This window comes from Pinus tabuliformis, chromosome J (genome assembly GCF_031772625.1).
Source record: "Pinus tabuliformis cultivar Carrire ecotype Pingquan chromosome J, CPIR1, whole genome shotgun sequence".
Taxonomy (NCBI): domain Eukaryota; kingdom Viridiplantae; phylum Streptophyta; class Pinopsida; order Pinales; family Pinaceae; genus Pinus; species Pinus tabuliformis.
This window is the reverse complement of record NC_142295.1, coordinates 157,806,634-157,824,037: the sequence shown is the minus strand read 5'-3', so window position 1 is coordinate 157,824,037 and position 17,404 is coordinate 157,806,634. Positions and strand designations below refer to the sequence as shown.

The following is a 17,404-nucleotide window of genomic DNA, read 5'->3' as shown; positions in this document are numbered from 1 at the left end:
TTTTACTATGTCTTCCTCCTTTATCCTAATCTGATGATATCCCGAGTGGAGGTCGATTTTTGAGAACACAGTTTCTCCCTTTACTTGATTGAACAACTCGTCTATCTGAGGTAGGGGATATTTGTTCTTGATGGTTAGTTTATTTAACTGGTGATAATCCATGCACATTCGCATGGTTCCATCCTTCTTTTTAACAAAAAGCACTGGGGCTCCCCAGGGTGATACGCTAGGTCAGATATAATTTTTATCAAGTAGTTCTTGTAACTACATCTTTAATTTTGTTAACTTCAGTATACTCATGTGATACGGGGTGCGAGATATCATAGCATCTCCTAGAATCAATTCAATGGTGAAATCTATATCTCGCTTTGGAGGAAGTCTCGTAATTTCTTCTGGAAATACATCCGGAAAATTTTACAATATCGAAATATTTTCTAAAGAAACAATATTTTCCTTTGAGTTAGAGTATCCTACTTGAATTGCATAAATTTGGCATCCCTTACAGACACATTTTGCCAATTGAGAGGTTGTTACCGATCTCAACTTCAATGGCTTTATTATCCCCTGAATTTCCTGCCTCTTTCCTTCTTCATCAAAATAATTAATGGTTTTGGATTTACAATTAAGGAGGGACCAATGTTTTTCCAACCAATCCATGCCTATCAAGATATCATATGATCCTAGGGGCAACACATTCAAATCTGCCATGATGGATTGTCCTGCTAACTTTAATGGAAAGCTACCAACCTTGGCCAACACTCTTCTTTTGGCCTCCATGGCTAATTCTACTAACGAAGGACTCTTAAACATAACAACTTGCAAACAACATTGATCTACTATTTTGGGGCTAATGTAACTCAAAGTAGCTCCTGGATCAATTAAAATAGATACAGTTTGGTCGAAAATTTTACCTTCAAATTCTATCATAGATGTCTAGTAAACCTTGAAATGTAATTAAAAAAAAAATGTATTTATTAAACATTTTTTTTATTTTTTTTAACATAAAAAATAAAAAAATATTAATATATAAATTCAAAGTTGTTTATGTCCATATTTACGAAATTATAAATGTTGAAAATCTATCTTTATTATAAGATTATCATGAATTCCCAAATTCTTAAGGCTACCTTCTTGAATGAACAGTTAATCCCATATCAATGATTCCAAGAAATAAATTGTAATTGTTTGTGGAAACACACAACATTAAATTTCCATCATATTCCATTACAACAACACAAACATACAATTCTAAAATTTGTCTGGTCTTTCAAAATATAAAACAGATTAAAAATAAATAAATTGAATTAGATGATGAATATAATTAGAAAAATAGATTATGCATTCAATTATAGATGAGGATGAATAAATAGTAGTAGGTCCTAGGTGGGCTCCCATGGCTCGCCATCTTCCTCCATTTTCCATCGTGGGCACCTGAAATTCAAATTCTCTATGAACTTATAAATTCGAATTCTGTGGGAAATAAATCTGTAACACGGATTCAAGAAAAAGTTAAATGGTAAATCAGATTTAAGATAAGGTGATTAATATACTAGTAATTGAATTAAATGTATAATGTATGACATTTTTAAATTAATAATTCATAACTGACATAACCATTTCGTAACCGACTTAGAATCAATCCAATGACCTAAGTTATTTTAATGGTATAACATCCAAATCAATGACATACAAATGCATAGATGGTATTAATACCAGTCAAATCAATCCAATGGCCCAAGTTATTTTAATCATCTAACATCCAAATGAATGACATACAAATACATTGGTGGCATTGCCTTATGGCGTAAAAAGCATGTATTTTGTTAAATTGTGAAATTATTTTTTCCATTTTTCTCTTTATGCTTAAGCATAGACTGTGAGATAGAATGAATAATTTTAATTTTAATTAATGAATAAATAATTAATTTCAATTCCATAAAATTGATATATGATATATAATATTCATATCTTGAAAAGCTAGGATATGCAAAAATGTAAATATTAAAATTTACATTCTTCCATCTTTAAAATGAATAATATGGCTTTAATTAAAAAAACATATATAATAATTTTGTTTTAAATAGTATACCAACATAGCTCCCTTTTAAATTTGAATTCATCATACATTGAGAGGTATCAATCATACTAGATGTATACCTTTTATATTTTGCAAAAAATTAAGGAAATGTTTATACCAAGAGGCATGTGATCCCTCTCAGTACATGATAGTTTCAAAGTTAAGATGGATTCTCATTGATTTATTTGAAAATGACTATTAAAATATCATTAAAAACTATCCAGAAAAGCATTAACAATTTAGAATCTTTTCTATTAAAACTTTACTGAGATGGAGCAATCTTAGAACACACACAATGTACATGGATGAACCTGATGTAGCTTGAAAATATGAATCAATATGCATAAAAAATGAGAATAAGTTAATGAATAATTTTATATAAAAAAAAATTAAGAAAGGAAATGTCTTTTCCAAATTGGGATTACCTGTGGTGTAAATGTTTTTGAGAGATCTACTTGTTATTTGGCTTCAATAACATGTTAGTTCATTTTATGGACCACCATTTCTATTTTCTCTACTTCATTAGTCAATTGAGGTTAGACATCAAGTATTTATTTTTATTTTTTCCTATGCTTGCAGGCTCTTGAATAATTCCCCACATAAATGTCAATGAACAAGTCTAAACCATACTACTAGGTGTCTGTTTGTAAAAACAATTCTACTCACTACTTTCTATGTTATGTTTTGGATATATGTAATATTGAGCATGATTCTTATATAGAAAGATCCTTATACTTATCACTAGACCTTGTATGCCAGCTAGATGCCAATGTGCTCAAGAGCAATTTAATATTGAACTTTCAAAAACATAACTATGCCAATGTGCTCACGAGCAATTTAATATTGTACTTATATAACTTAAATGTGTAATTTTAACCCATCTTTATTAAATTTAAAATAAAATAAACCTAAAACAAATAAAAAGAAAATTAAAAAACAAAACATTAAATAAACAAATAAACCATAACCTAGTACCTACTCTATTTATTTATTTTTTAAATTCTTTTCACTCAGGCCAAAACAAGAAATGCCAATGATAGTACCTACGCCATTTATTTATATTTTAAATTCCTTTCCCTCAGGCCAAAATGAGAAATGTCAACGATTTGCAACGACATTCTTGAGCGTTCATATGATGGCATCAATAATCAATGATACCTGCTCATTGACTTAATTTTGGAATGATAATTTTCACATCATCTATACGGTGTTCATATATCTAGTTCTAATTTCTCCTCCTTTTCTTTGCGCTATATGACAAAACGCACAGATCGCCAATGCGACGATATTCTAACTAACAAATCAACGATACCCGCTGATTGACCCTTTTTTACTATTTTTAAAACTAGGCTGCCGCGTGCGCTTGTGTGACCTTGTTTTAAAAAACTCACACGCTTTCACATGCGTCTTCGTGTGCGCTTGTGTGACCGGTTTTAAAAAACTCACACGCTTTCACATGCGTGTGAGAAGTTTCGAATTACTATATATTAATAATTATAGGAGTAGTCTATAATGCGATTTTTTTGCAGTTGACGTGACATGTTTATGGATGATGTTACATACATGGCATGGATGCAGGGGCTAAATTTGACGGGTGCCCCTGCGCATGAGAGAAATTTTTTTTATGGTTTTATTTTTAAATTAATGATTGTATGACTTGTAATATTTATTTTTATCAGTTTTATTTAATTTTTATAAATTATATTTACTGACTTAAATTCATTTTAAGTCTTTATCAAATTTCTTAATTATAATTTAGTATCAAATTTTCCAACTATAAAAATAAAAACATTATAAATTCAATTTCAAAATAAGAAATCCCTATATTATCAAAAGAATATATCAATAAATTCAGTTTCAAAATGAGAGACGTCTATATTATCAAAGAATACAGTGATATAACTGTTGAAACTCGCAAGTAAAAAATAAGAACAATATAAATTCAGTTTCAAAATGAGAGATGCCTATATTATCAAAAGAATAAAAGCACCATCTACTAATCAAATTCAATAAAACTATCTAACCCAAGCCAGTTTGCCAGCATCATTCCTTCCTACCACCAGGAGAGAAAGCATCCCTACTAGCAGCGGTTCTATGTTATTCTCTTCTTCGCTGACGTGGTCTGTCAAGTATGTTATCTTCATGGAATGGGGTTATTCTTGATATGTTCAATTCGTTGGGGGTGATTATTTCCACTCCGTTCCTCTCTTCGGTGAAAATGTTTGACCAATATGGTTGATTCATTGAAGGTAAAATACAAGTTGTGAGTAAATTGGTTGTCTTTTTCTTTATGACTAGCAGGAAAGAGATTGATTACAAAAACAGGCTAACAGGTCTCACCAAAGCCCTAAAACTCATCAATATGTTCTCATCTATGAAGTTCACCTCACACCACCACTTTAGTAGTTGCTTGCTCAGTGGGACCCAACCATGAACGAGTTTCAACGAAAAAATACATCGAAGGTTTAAGATGAAGAATGAAGTTGAATTGGCTAAATTATGCTTATACAACATTCTGCAATGCAATGATGATAAGTCCAATGCAAATTATACAATTCGGAATAAATTTATCAATATAGTTGTTGAAACTTGATTTTGAAATAGTGAAAGGCAGGGCATACCGGTTAGGGCATACCGGTTCTTGTTCAAGAATCACAGACATGTCTAAATTTAATTTCGAAATTAGAGATACCTATATGACCAAAAGAATATATCAATATATCAAGAATATATCAAAAAGAAATCAGAGATGAAATTTGTGGTAAATACATGGAAAAAAAATGTTAAAAGAATTGTACAATCCATAATTTTCATAAATACTTGACAGTGCATCTGACAGTACATCCAGCTTGAGGAGGTAAAGAACTTCACCAAACCACGGTATCAATTAATTGAAATGAGTTAAACCTGTCGGCGACGTACTCCTGAACTTCAATTTTTAATTTAGTAAAAGTTGAAACTTGACGTTAACCATATATATATATACTGAAACTGGCCATTTTTTAACATGCCCGTCAATATGACAGTTTTTAAAATTATTGGCCAGTCAAGAATACGTGTATATTTTTAAATAACAATTATGTGACGGCTAAAACAACAACAAAACGTGTAAACGGGCGTCAAATTTAACCCCTGCATGGATGTATTTCAGCAACTTACGACAACCTCGATAAACTAACAGTTTCATTTTCCGGCCATTATACAACTCACCTGATTTGCAATCAATTCTTCCCTGATCTCCGCGGGCTAATTTGAATTTTAAATTTGCTGCCTCGGCGCTTCGAGTTGAATCGACTGCAAGTACGAGCTCCAAATGCATTAATGATTGTTCATTTGAATTTTGAAAACTCGCCCCGCCTAAACACTGAAATTTGGATTTCAAATTTGGGGATGGCTAAATCAGTTTCATTCCTTCAAGGCGTAAGGAGCTGCGTTCCCTTATCAAGATGTGCTCAAGCGGAGATTGAAGAATATAGTTCCCATCCCACAGGAAGAAGTCGCGTCCTAGCTCTTCTGGAGCCAAAGCTGGGCCAAGCTAGAGCAGTTTCCTAGCTCTGCAGGAATCTATCAGCTCAAATTGTTGCGTTGCGTTGTGACTATAATCTGGTGACTGATTTTATACAGCGATAACCGTTGGGTATACTTCCTATGAGCGAATTGTCTCGTAGTTGCATGTATTGGACGTTGGTAATATTGTCGAGTTCAGGTGGAAGGGAGCTTGTGAGGAAATTGGATCTTATCACAAAATCATTAACATTGGATATCTGGGGATTGTGCCGGTCAGAGAGTTACGGTAAAGGGTGAACACTTTGAGTTTCTTAATGTTCCCAAGAACGCTAAGAAACATTGTAAGTCTGTCGAAATTGTAATTGTCATGGACAAGAACGCGATGAGTGATGATGTGTCGTGATTGCTCTAAGAGGCGGTGGAGGAGGCAACTTGTGCGTCCTAATTGCCTGGAAAATAAAACTGGTGAGCATTCCCCCAATTCTCACGGCCTTTCAATTCTCAAGAATCAGGCGAGACGTGGTGACAAAAACCATCCACCGATGGCAATACAACATGCCTTTCGTGGAAGAGGATCTGTTCATGCGTGTTCAGTTCTTTTGCATTAACGTGGAAGGAGGGACGAAAAAGGATATGAATGCATTGTTCCAAGGACGTAAGGAGAAGTTCTTGAAGATTATGAACGCAACCTTCCTAGAGTTGAAGATGGCGGACAACGTGTAGTGAAATGAGCTGGATCGAGTCCACGCCCTTCATCGGAGGGACTGCTAACGTGAGTAAATTGACAGAAAGATAATATTCCAACAAAGTCCACTTCAGAATAAAGTCAGATATGGCAGTAACCCCACTGGCCATATCAGGCCTCCCAGGATTGTTCAACATACTGGAAGGAGTATGTACACATTTTTTTCTCCTCCGAGAGGGATAATGAATAGGATTCCTTCCTATGCGATGCCCTTCCCTCACAGAGCTGGAAAAATCTTTGACATACAAGACAAAGTGGTTTGGAAGAACAACATCAACCATGAGCACTACCTTAATTATATGCAAAAGATTTATGTATACATGGCTTATGTTAATTATTTGGATCTCAAACAGGGAAGTGCAGTCAATGGAACTGCTACAGTCCAAGAAGCTGACAATTTAGACAGACTTGTGAAGGAATTTTGACACGTAATTGTAAGTTTCTTTGATTGCTAAGAGGAGTTGAGCATCTTGTGGAAGTTTGTGCACTTTGCTTTCATTACACGTATACACACTGAAATCATTCTCAATGCCAAACACAAGAGTGGAGCATTCATATTCCTTTGGAAAGTCATAATGAATAGAGTCATTCATACGCCAAACACAAATTTTATGAACAAATTCATATGCAGACAATATCAAATAGAGATGAACATTTTTGCTGCAACTGTCAAACGAAAGATCAACATTAATGGTGAATGGCATAAGCAAAGAAAATGAGTAATTTGGTTAAAGAGATTATGAAGTTGATTAGGTTAAACAAATTAGGTTATATTGGATTTTGTTTTGTAAATCAATTTCAATGTAATAATCCTTATTACAATGAATTAATATTAATAATCTTCCATAATCTATTTTTCTTTATTTTGAATTTATGACTTAAAAAGATTAGGTTATTCATTCTCTATTTTTTATTTTGATTTTAAATCTATAATTAAGAAAAATATTTTATTAGTGTAATTTAATTTTTTCATGTATATTTTAAATTTGATAATAAATTTTTAATAATTAAAATATGTTTTTAATCCAATTTAAATTCAATATTTTAAAACAACCTTTAAAGCAATAAAATGATACACATTCCCTAATTGAAATATGTGATTTCACTAAATTATATTAATTTTTGTTGGGAAAAATTCAACATATTAAGATTATGCACATTTCACAATTTAAAAATTAGATTCCAACCAATTATATTAAGAAATGGATGTAAGTCATAATTATTTTTTTGGGACATATCAAACACAATAACCATTATTCCCATCAATAACACTATTGAAAAGTAAGTTAAATATTTAATTTTCATATGTATATATATGTTTTGTTAGTTTCACTTATAGGGATATAAACATTGAATCTTATAGTTTACACAATATTCATAATGAAGGGATGGTCAATTGGACAATTTTCATGGTAAATATTATTAAAAGGCAAATTCACATTATTAAAAAAAAGGAATATTTTTTTAAGATAATGTTTAATGAAAAAGATATGTAATAATATTGGTTTTTATAATAAATATTTTTTAAGTCAGTAATATGAATTAAATGGTTAATAAATTTTGATAGACATTGATGCATAATTTGCATTACCAAAAAAAAATCATAAAAATTAATTAAATTAGAATTTTATTTCAAATTATTATTATTATTAATTATAAAAAAAATTACTCTATGAATTATTTATATATATATATATATATATATATATATATATATATATATTTAAAAACATGAAACAAGAAAATATAATATAAACAACCTTAAGTAATAACATGAAGCAAGAAAATATAATAAAAACAACCTTAAGTAATAAGAAGTGAACAATGTCATAAATTAAAATGAAATGAAAATTGACTTTCTCACATTCATATTCTTAAATATAATAACAATAATATTTTTTTAAAATTAAATTGAAAAAAAAAATATATCTACTTTTAAAATAAATTATAACTCTTTGTTGATGAATATTTTGTGGAAATTAAATCCTATCATTTACTAATAATTATTAATCATTAAATAAAAATTCTAGAACCTCTAAGATTAATAATTATATTCTTATCAAAAATAAATTATAATGACAACAACACCACAGTGTTAAATGTAATGATCTATTATAAAGTTTGCATTTTAAAATGAATATGATAAGGTTTTATTGAATAGTTTATCTATATAAATGATTATTTTAATCTTCATTTTCAAATTGTTATATATTTTATTTAATTTATGTATATAGAATTAGATTCTTTTTCTTTCTTTTTTAAACTATAGTTAGGAAGTTTGTATTAGCATAAATCTTCATCCAAGGCACAAAAAAGTACAGCAATTGTATCAAAATTACCCATCGACTTTGTGTATCTAGAAGAAATAAAATTCCATATATTATATAGTTGCAGCAAGGAAAAAGCTTAAGGGTTGCATTTGTGAAGTGCATAATTTAGGAATGCTAGATGAGGCTAGGTTGCTAGGAATCCTAGGAATTTGGCTAAGTGTGGGATCAATGGAACCGACGTGAACAGTGATAGAACTTGACTATGACCACACACTTGGGCACTTAGTGATACAACATAGATCATCTAGAACATATGAAAACATATTTTTCTTAATGCAAAAACCTTTGTGGCAACTTACGATAAGGGCGAGTCCGACAATAAACTTTGTGAGGATAATGAAGGCACTTGTGTAATAGTGCATGAAAAATTGGAAATGAGTGTGAAACATGTCTATATTATGAGAACAACTCATTTTCACAAAGGTTTCCGCTTGAAGTAAATAATAACTTCCCTTTGCACGATATGCGATAATTCCCATGCCCAAAGACGACACTTGCTATATAAAGATAAAAGTGTGAACGACTGCCTGAGATCCAAGAAGGGAGCATGAAATCATCAACTAACCAATAAGTGACTAAGGAACGACCGATCACAGGATCCACAGTAGGCTCCAAAATTTGAATGTAGTCGAAAATTTTGGAGTGTGTTGCAGTCGCTACAACACTTGGCGACACACTAGAAGAATCCAACTTCTCTATTATGGTTAACTCCTTCAGTGCAAGGCCTTGGTTCTTTAGGGAGTATTGATTCATCGTGTAGATTACCTTGGCCTTCCCACGTATCCCACGAACAAACATGGTCCCCTCTATATCTTCCTAGTAGAACACAACATAAGATTTAGGATAATCACATTGTTTCAAGTTAGGAAAGGTAGTGTAGCTCGTGAGCTTAACATTTCCAAAGTATAATTTTCATCTCTAGTGTTGCTCCACTACCAGCAGGGTTGAACAGTACCCCGACGGAGTCATGCAAGAACACAAACATTGCTCCGCTATCAATGAGCCTAGAAAATACCCTCGTGTACTTGTTTGCTTCACCTCTCTGCGCAAGAAACCTTTCTCTTCTTTCACCTTTATTTATTTATTTAAAGAGAATTGTGCATTAGCACTTATTTATTTTCGGGTGAAAGAGGGATCCCAACTTATTGAGAGGAGAAGAGGTTATTCCTTCAGAGAAGCATATAGAGACCTCTGATTTAAGTTTTCTCATTTAGATTTTCCCCTTCACCGTTTCTACTAGTTGGATAAGCTTGAGAAAACCAAAGCAGAAAAAATCGAGTATAGGCATGAGGTTTTCAAACTAGAAGTGGGTTCATGGTTGGACCAAAACTCTCCTTACAGATGGATCGTATTTTTCGTCAGAACTTCATTTTCCAAAAGATGTAACCAACACAAGGAAGACGGACATAAGGCTAGCCAAATGTTAAAGTGTCACAAGACTCTTTATAGTTCGGCCACACATATTAAGGAGCCAAAATAGGTCCAAGCACAACACTTATTCGCATGATGAAAAAAAGGAAGAACTCAACAAGAAGGAAAAACAACACAAAAAGAAAGAAAACACACAACAAGGAAACATAACTAGAAGACGAGAAAAAAATGGCTAAAGCAAACATGATATAGAATCAAAATAAGAAAACGAGGACATACAACAGAGAACGAGTGCATAATGAGTGCAAGAAAGGGAAACTAGGATGCAGCTAATCCTGATCCTAACCTAACAGCTAGAAGGTCATGGTCACGTATAATTAAATTTCTAGTGAATCCATCGTAGTCATTCCCAACCTACAACCACAAAGATATGAACAATTAAAACAGATAAAAATTGATGTGCAACAAAAAATATAAAAACCTGAAACAAAAATTGCACAAGAAAAAGAAGGTCTCGCGTGTGGGAAGAAAGGTGTGTCACATCCACTACTTTCATCCAATCCACATGTTTACATTTTCGATGAATACCATTTTTCAACAAACCTTGGAATCTTCTTGTGGATGTGTGATCCATAATTATGCAGGAGCGTAATAAAATACAGATATACACATAAACACATACATGCAGCAGAAACAAAATTTCATTACATTAATATCAAAGAAATGAAATATGCTTACATACATAAATGGAAATAAGCTAGCTCAAACGATGGTAGCTTATCTCTGAGAAGAGGCGTGGCGGGTACATGCCTATGAACTATGTTATAATGAGGCTCAAAGGCCTATTTATTATTGAGAAACAATAGAAAACCCTAAACATCCGGAAACATAACCCCAGGAGATGAAGAGCCAAAATTGTGGGCCCAGTTTGGGTAAATCGGTACCAACTTCTTGGGGTCATAACTTTGGCATACGATCTCCATTTGACTATCATAATACCTCGTTTCGAAGATGTTAAAGAAGAGACTGCAAAAAGAAAAAGCTAAAAAGGCTTGAGACTTTTTTGGTTTCTTCGTTTTCCCTAAAAACGTCTTTTAGTCCCTCAAAATAGCTTCAGAAGTTTAGGACTCGAAAAACTGCCATAAATAGTAAGTGTGTTACAATTAAGGAAATTGAAAGGAAACAACGGTGGGGGTCCAAGTGGAATAGGCAGGTGGCCACCAATATCCACTTGGACAAGTCCTCCCCCCTTAGGAAGAAATGGTCCCCATTGCGTTCAGTGCCTCCATGAGATGGGGAAACTTCTGTTGAACTTGGTCCCTAGTGAGCCACTTGCCTTGGTGCAGGAATTGGTAAGCTTTGATAACCTGATATAGTTGGATCTTCTGCTGGCGGGTGTTCTTGATCTGTGTGTCCATGATCCGATCATTTGTGGCCTGTTCCATGTAGTCTGGTTTTAACTCTGTTGGTATGATTTGCTCCGCAATGTATGATTTGTCTAGTAATGGTGGAAAGTATGGTCAAAGGCAGTCCACATTGAACACTAGGTGCAGGCCAAGGAATGGTGGAATGTTGGGCTCGAAAGCATTGTCCCCTACAACCTTAGTGATGGTGTAAGGCCCATATCGGAGTGGGCAAAGCTTACGGTGGGGTCCAACAAGGCACTCCTTCTTCAAATGTAACTAAAATTTGTCTCCCATTTGGAACTTGTGTGGCACCCGATGCTGATCATGAAATTGCTAGTATTTAGCATTGGCTTTGTCCAATATGTCATGGACCTGCTGGCAGATGCGCTGAATGCACCCAATGAAGTCGTTAGCCCTGTCAGCTTCGGACTGGACATGAGCCGAATCTGCTTGAGTAGCCGCAAATGGTATGGCCACATTAATGGGACATAGTGACTGGAATCCCAACCCCACCTGAAAGGGGTTGTGGCCAGTTGAGCTATGGAGAGCTCTGTTGTAGCAGTGTTGGACACAGGGGAGCCTTTCATCCCATGTGCGTGGATTCTTTGAATTGTAAATACGCAGAATGTGTACAATCATCCTGTTGATGACTTTTGTTTGGCGATCAGTTTGGCAGTGGAAAGTCGAGGACTTAGTGAGCTTGGTATACAACATAAACCATAGACTTGACCAAAATGTACTTAGAAAAATGTTTTCCCGATCTGAGATAATGGACTGTGGGATCCAAAATGTACCCACACATTCAAAGAAGAGCTTCGCAGTGGACTCTGCTGTGATACTTTTCTTGCAGGCTGCCAGAATGGCCATCTTAGAGAATTTGTCGATGACCACAAAAACGCAGTCATTTCCATGCTTAGCAAAAATAAGGCCTGGCATGTAATCCATGGAGGTGGATTCCTAAGGTCAATTAGGAGTAGGCAGAGGAGTATATAGGCCTTGCTTCTTGATGGTCTATTTGGTAATGGTGCAGGCAGTGCAGGATTTGATGTGCCCTATATATGTTTTAATTTTGAATTGGGAATTCTTCTTGGAAGCTACAAAGTGGATCTCATCCATATTGAGCATTTTCCTTATGTACTCTAGAGAAAAAATCCTCATTGGGAGGAATTTAGGCAACTTGTAGGTTGCAAGCTCACACCCAAATATTCTCAATTTTGTATAATTGTGATAGAGGTACTAATCTCCTGTCTGGGCTTGGTCTGATATCTGCAAAAACTTTCTAATTTCCTCACTGATCCTTAGCTCTATCTTGTTTCCTAAGAGACTGATTACTGGATGGACAAACATCTCTATGAACTGTTTGTAAGCGTATTCTTTTTGTTCCTTCATCACTAGTGTAGTCGAGAAGATGAATGACTGTTGATTTCCTTCTTCATCCATCTTTTGTAAAGCAAGCTTGATCTCCCTAAAAATATAAGAACATATAAACTAACACAGAAGAATACTTGAATACATCCTTAGTATGGAATTTGATAAACTACTCATGAATAGAATCTGCAAGAAATTGTCTAAAGTTAAACATGATGGAGGGTTTGGAATCAACAAAGAAAATGGAAATAAATCCTATGATGGCCTCATCTACCCACTGATCTGAGTAATATCCAAGGAGGTAAGGGAGTGGGGAAAATTGGATTCCCACAGTTGAATGTCATCGGATTTATCTATATATTTGTCCTTGATCCAACAATACATCTCAAAAAGGTCAAATTCGCAGAGAGTTTTATGGATCTTATAGTCTCTGTCTGTCAAAGGGATGTAGTGAAAATCAATGGGAGGGTGGATCAGAGGACTGACAGGTTCTTCTGGTCCCTTGTCTTTTGGAGGCATGATTGTATAAGTTGAGGACAGTGGTGAAAAAATGGATAACATGCTTACAGTACATAGAGAGGACTTAGGATTGGCAGACAAAAACATAGGTAATAGCCTGGAACTGAGTGAGCGGGCAATGTTCCCATATTTGAAGGACAAATAGATGCAGATGTCGTAGATAGATGGTTATATCCATTGGAAGGATATTTTTCAATTCATGACTTTTCTAATCTAGAAAATATTACTTTTTCACTCCTCAAAGTCGCCCCACATGTCAAGGGCTAGTAGGAAACCTACTGTGAACAAAAGGACGAGAGGGAATCCTCACTCCTTTTAGTCAAACCCACATGCAATTCTTTCCGAGATGCCATCAAGGAACAATATTACCCTGTTGGGAGCTATGAAGATAAATACATGAAGTGGACCACTCTACGACAGGGAAGAGACCAAGATGTGTTGGAGTTTACAAATGTTTTCCATAACCTTCGCACGAAACTGGGTATAAAGGATTCTGAGCAAAATTTGGTACTCAAGTACCACGAATGTCTACACAAGTATATCCAGGACGAGATGGAGTTCCTAGAAATATCCTTGCTTGGTGCCGCCTATCAATATGTTGTCAACATCAAGCATAAATTTAAACGGAAGAAGCGAGACTTTGGATTTGCGAATCCGAAGCAAGGGAAAGGCATCCCTAAACTGCAAAACAAAGGAAAAATCCAAGGTGGGGTGACCCAAGAAAACCCACCGAAGCTGCAAAAAAAGAACAACACGACGAAGACAATGAAGGACACAGAGAAATGGTGTGAGTTCCATAAGAGCCCCACTCACAACACAAGTGAGTGTTGAGCCAAGCAGTTACTGGTAGCCGAGTTGAAGGCTTCCGAATCAGATGTACGTTCTGAATCTGAGTGAGAAATCGAGAAGGGGAATGACAAAAGGAAGCAGATTATCGATGCGGAGCCTAGTGCCACCCTTGCCACCACCAAGATCCAGAAGGATGAGCTCGAACATCCAGAGGAAGGGGAGTGACTCTTCCACTCACAAATGTGGGTGAAGGGTTCTCTGCTGTAGTTCATTGTTGATAACGGGAGCCAAAAGAACCTCATTTCAGCAGAGGTCATGAAGCGGTTGGGCCTACTGACCACACCACACCAGCAGTCATACACCATTCGGTGGCTTCATCAAGGGAGAGATATTTGCATCAACCAACAATGCCACTTTCCATACAACACCAAGCCCTTCATAGATGAGGTGTTGTGTGATGTTGCCCCTCTTGAAGTTTGTGATGTTTTATATGTCCAACCATACTTGTGGAAGTGCCATGTTGTGTATGAGTATATGCCTTGCACTGTTATTATTACTTTGGGCAATAAATTGTACATGATACCAGAGGTAGCACCACCTATCATTGTTTCTTTGATCACTGCGAAGCAATGTAGTAAGATTATTTCCCAAACCAGGATTTTTTTCCTTATGATTCGCCCTCAAGGAAAGAAGAAGATTATGGCCATGAACACTAGACAGGGCTCCTCTGCATGACAACAACAGATGGACAAGGTTGTAGACGAGTATAGGGGCATCTTCACCTCACTCGTACGGGTACCTCTACATTGTCAGGTCAAGCAATCCATCGATCTGACCCCAGGTGTGGCACTACCCAATGGACCTATCTATCGACACTTTGTTTTGGAGAATGGCGAAATCAAGAGGCAGATTCAAGAGTTGTTGCAAAAAGGGCACATCAGGCCAAGTTCATGACCTTGTGGGAGCCTGATCATGTGGGTAAAAAAGAAGGAAGGGACCTGGAGACTTTGTATTGATTAGCAGATGCTGAACAAGATCACTGTTCGGAATAGGTATCCAATCCCATAGATTGATGACCTTATGGAATAACTTAAGGGGTTCAAATATTTCAGCAAGATTGACTTGAAGCCTGTTTATCACTAGGTACTATCGAACCCTCCGATGTGTAGAAGACTGACTTCAAATCCAAGGAGGTCTTTTTCAAATGGTTGGTCATGCATTTTTGGTTGACGAATTCTCCCGCAACCTCCATGTGGATGATGGACAACATCTTGAGACCCTTCACCAACTCATTCATGGTGTTGTATTTGGATGACATTTTGATCTTCAGCCAGATTTGGGAAGAACACCTCCACCATATTGTACAGGTCCTCCAAACACCACGGCAACACAAGTTGTGTGCCAATTTGGAGAAATGAACTTTTGGTATGACCTAGGTTCAATATTTGGGGTACATCATTTATGAGCGGGGTGTGCATATGGACCCAGCCAAAATACAAGTCATTCGGTATTAGCTAGCCCCAACCACTCTAACAGAGCTCCATAGATTTCAAGGTCTTGCCAACGTCTACCATAGGTTCATGTTTGGGTTCTCTCATATAACTTGGCCTTTGAGTCAAGCCACCAAGGTAGGAGTGAAAGAAAAATTATTTTGGTTTGAATCCGAACAGAAGGTGTTTTTCGAATTGAAGCATCGCCTCTGCTCTGCACTAGTGCTCACATTACCAGACCTGTAACAACCTTCTGAGATCGAGACAAATGCCTCTGACTATGCTATTGGTGCAGTTCTTACCCAGCAGGGGCATCTAGTGGCATATCACAGTGAGACACTTTCAGACACATTTCGAAAGTATCCCACCTATGACAAAGAGATTTATTCCATTGTGTAGGCCTATCGATAATGAAGAAACTACATTCTGGGGAAGGAAAAAATCATCCACACAGACCACCGACCCGTGCAATTCATATAGACACTGACCACCGATCATGGTGCTGACCACTATGCTTGACTCTTGTGGGAACAAAGCTGTGAGGTGGCCACATCTTTACAAGAGCAATCCAAAATTCAGAAATGCATACCAGATGCTCCTGGAAGGAAAGAAAGTTCCAAATTTTCACCTCCAGGATGCGCAGTTATGCCACCTAGGACACCTCTATGTTCCTTCAACATAGTGTGCTAAGATTATTTGGGAGGTGCACTATAGTTGGTTCACTGGACATTTCAGGGTAGAGAAAATAGTGGCAGTGCTACAAAAATATTTTTGTTGGCCAAACCTTCGACAGGATATTGGGAAGTACATCAAATCTTGCACTGCCTACGCCATTGCAAAACCAACCATCAAGAATCAAGGCCTATATACTCCTCTGCCTACTCCTAGTCGACTTTGGGAATCGATCTCCATGGATTACATGTCAGGCCTTCCTTTTACTAAGCATGGCAATGACTGCGCTTTTGTGGTCGTCGACAAATTCTCTAAGATGGCCATTCTGGCAGCCTGCAAGAAGAGTATCATAGTAGAATCCACTGCGAAGCTCTTCTTTGAATGAGTGTGGGTACATTTTGGATCCCACAGTCCATTATCTCAGATCGAGACAACATTTTCCTAAGTACATTTTGGTCATGTCTGTGGTTGATGTTGTATACCAAGCTCACTAAGTCCACGACTTTCCACCGCCAAACTGATCGCCAAACAAAAGTCCTCAACAGGATGATTATACACATTCTGCGTATTTACAATTCAAAGAATCCATGCACATGGGATGAAAGGCTCTCCTGTGTCGAACACTGCTACAACAGAGCTCTCCATAGTTCAACTAGCCACACCCCCTTTTAGGTGGGGTTGGGATTCCAGTCACTATGTCCCATTGATGTGGCCATACCATTTGCGGCTACTCAAGAAGATTCGGCTCATGTCCAGTCTGAAGCTGATAGGGCTAACAACTTCATTGGGTGCATTCAGCACATCCTCCAGTAGGTCCATGACATATTGGACAAAGCCAATGATAAATACAAGTAATTTCATGATCAACATCGGGTGCCACACAAGTTCCATATGGGCAACAAATTTTAGTTATATTTGTAGAAGGAGTGCCTTCTTGAGCCCCACCGCAAGCTTCGCCCACTCCGATATGGGCCTTACCCCATCACTAAGGTTGTAGGGAATAATGCTTTCGAGCCCAACATTCCAACATTCCTTGGCTTGCACCTAGTGTTCAATGTGGACTGCCTTTAACCATACTTTCCACCATTACTAGAAAAATCAGACATTGCGGAGCAAATCACACCAATAGA

At 36.1% G+C, this 17,404-nt stretch overlaps 1 pseudogene; it reads left to right on the top strand.

Annotated features, from left to right (window-relative positions):
• Window positions 1–6,307, top strand: part of LOC149226126 (naringenin,2-oxoglutarate 3-dioxygenase-like) — a 90,958-nt pseudogene extending 84,651 nt beyond the window's left edge.
• The last annotated feature ends 11,097 nt before the right edge of the window (window positions 6,308–17,404 follow it).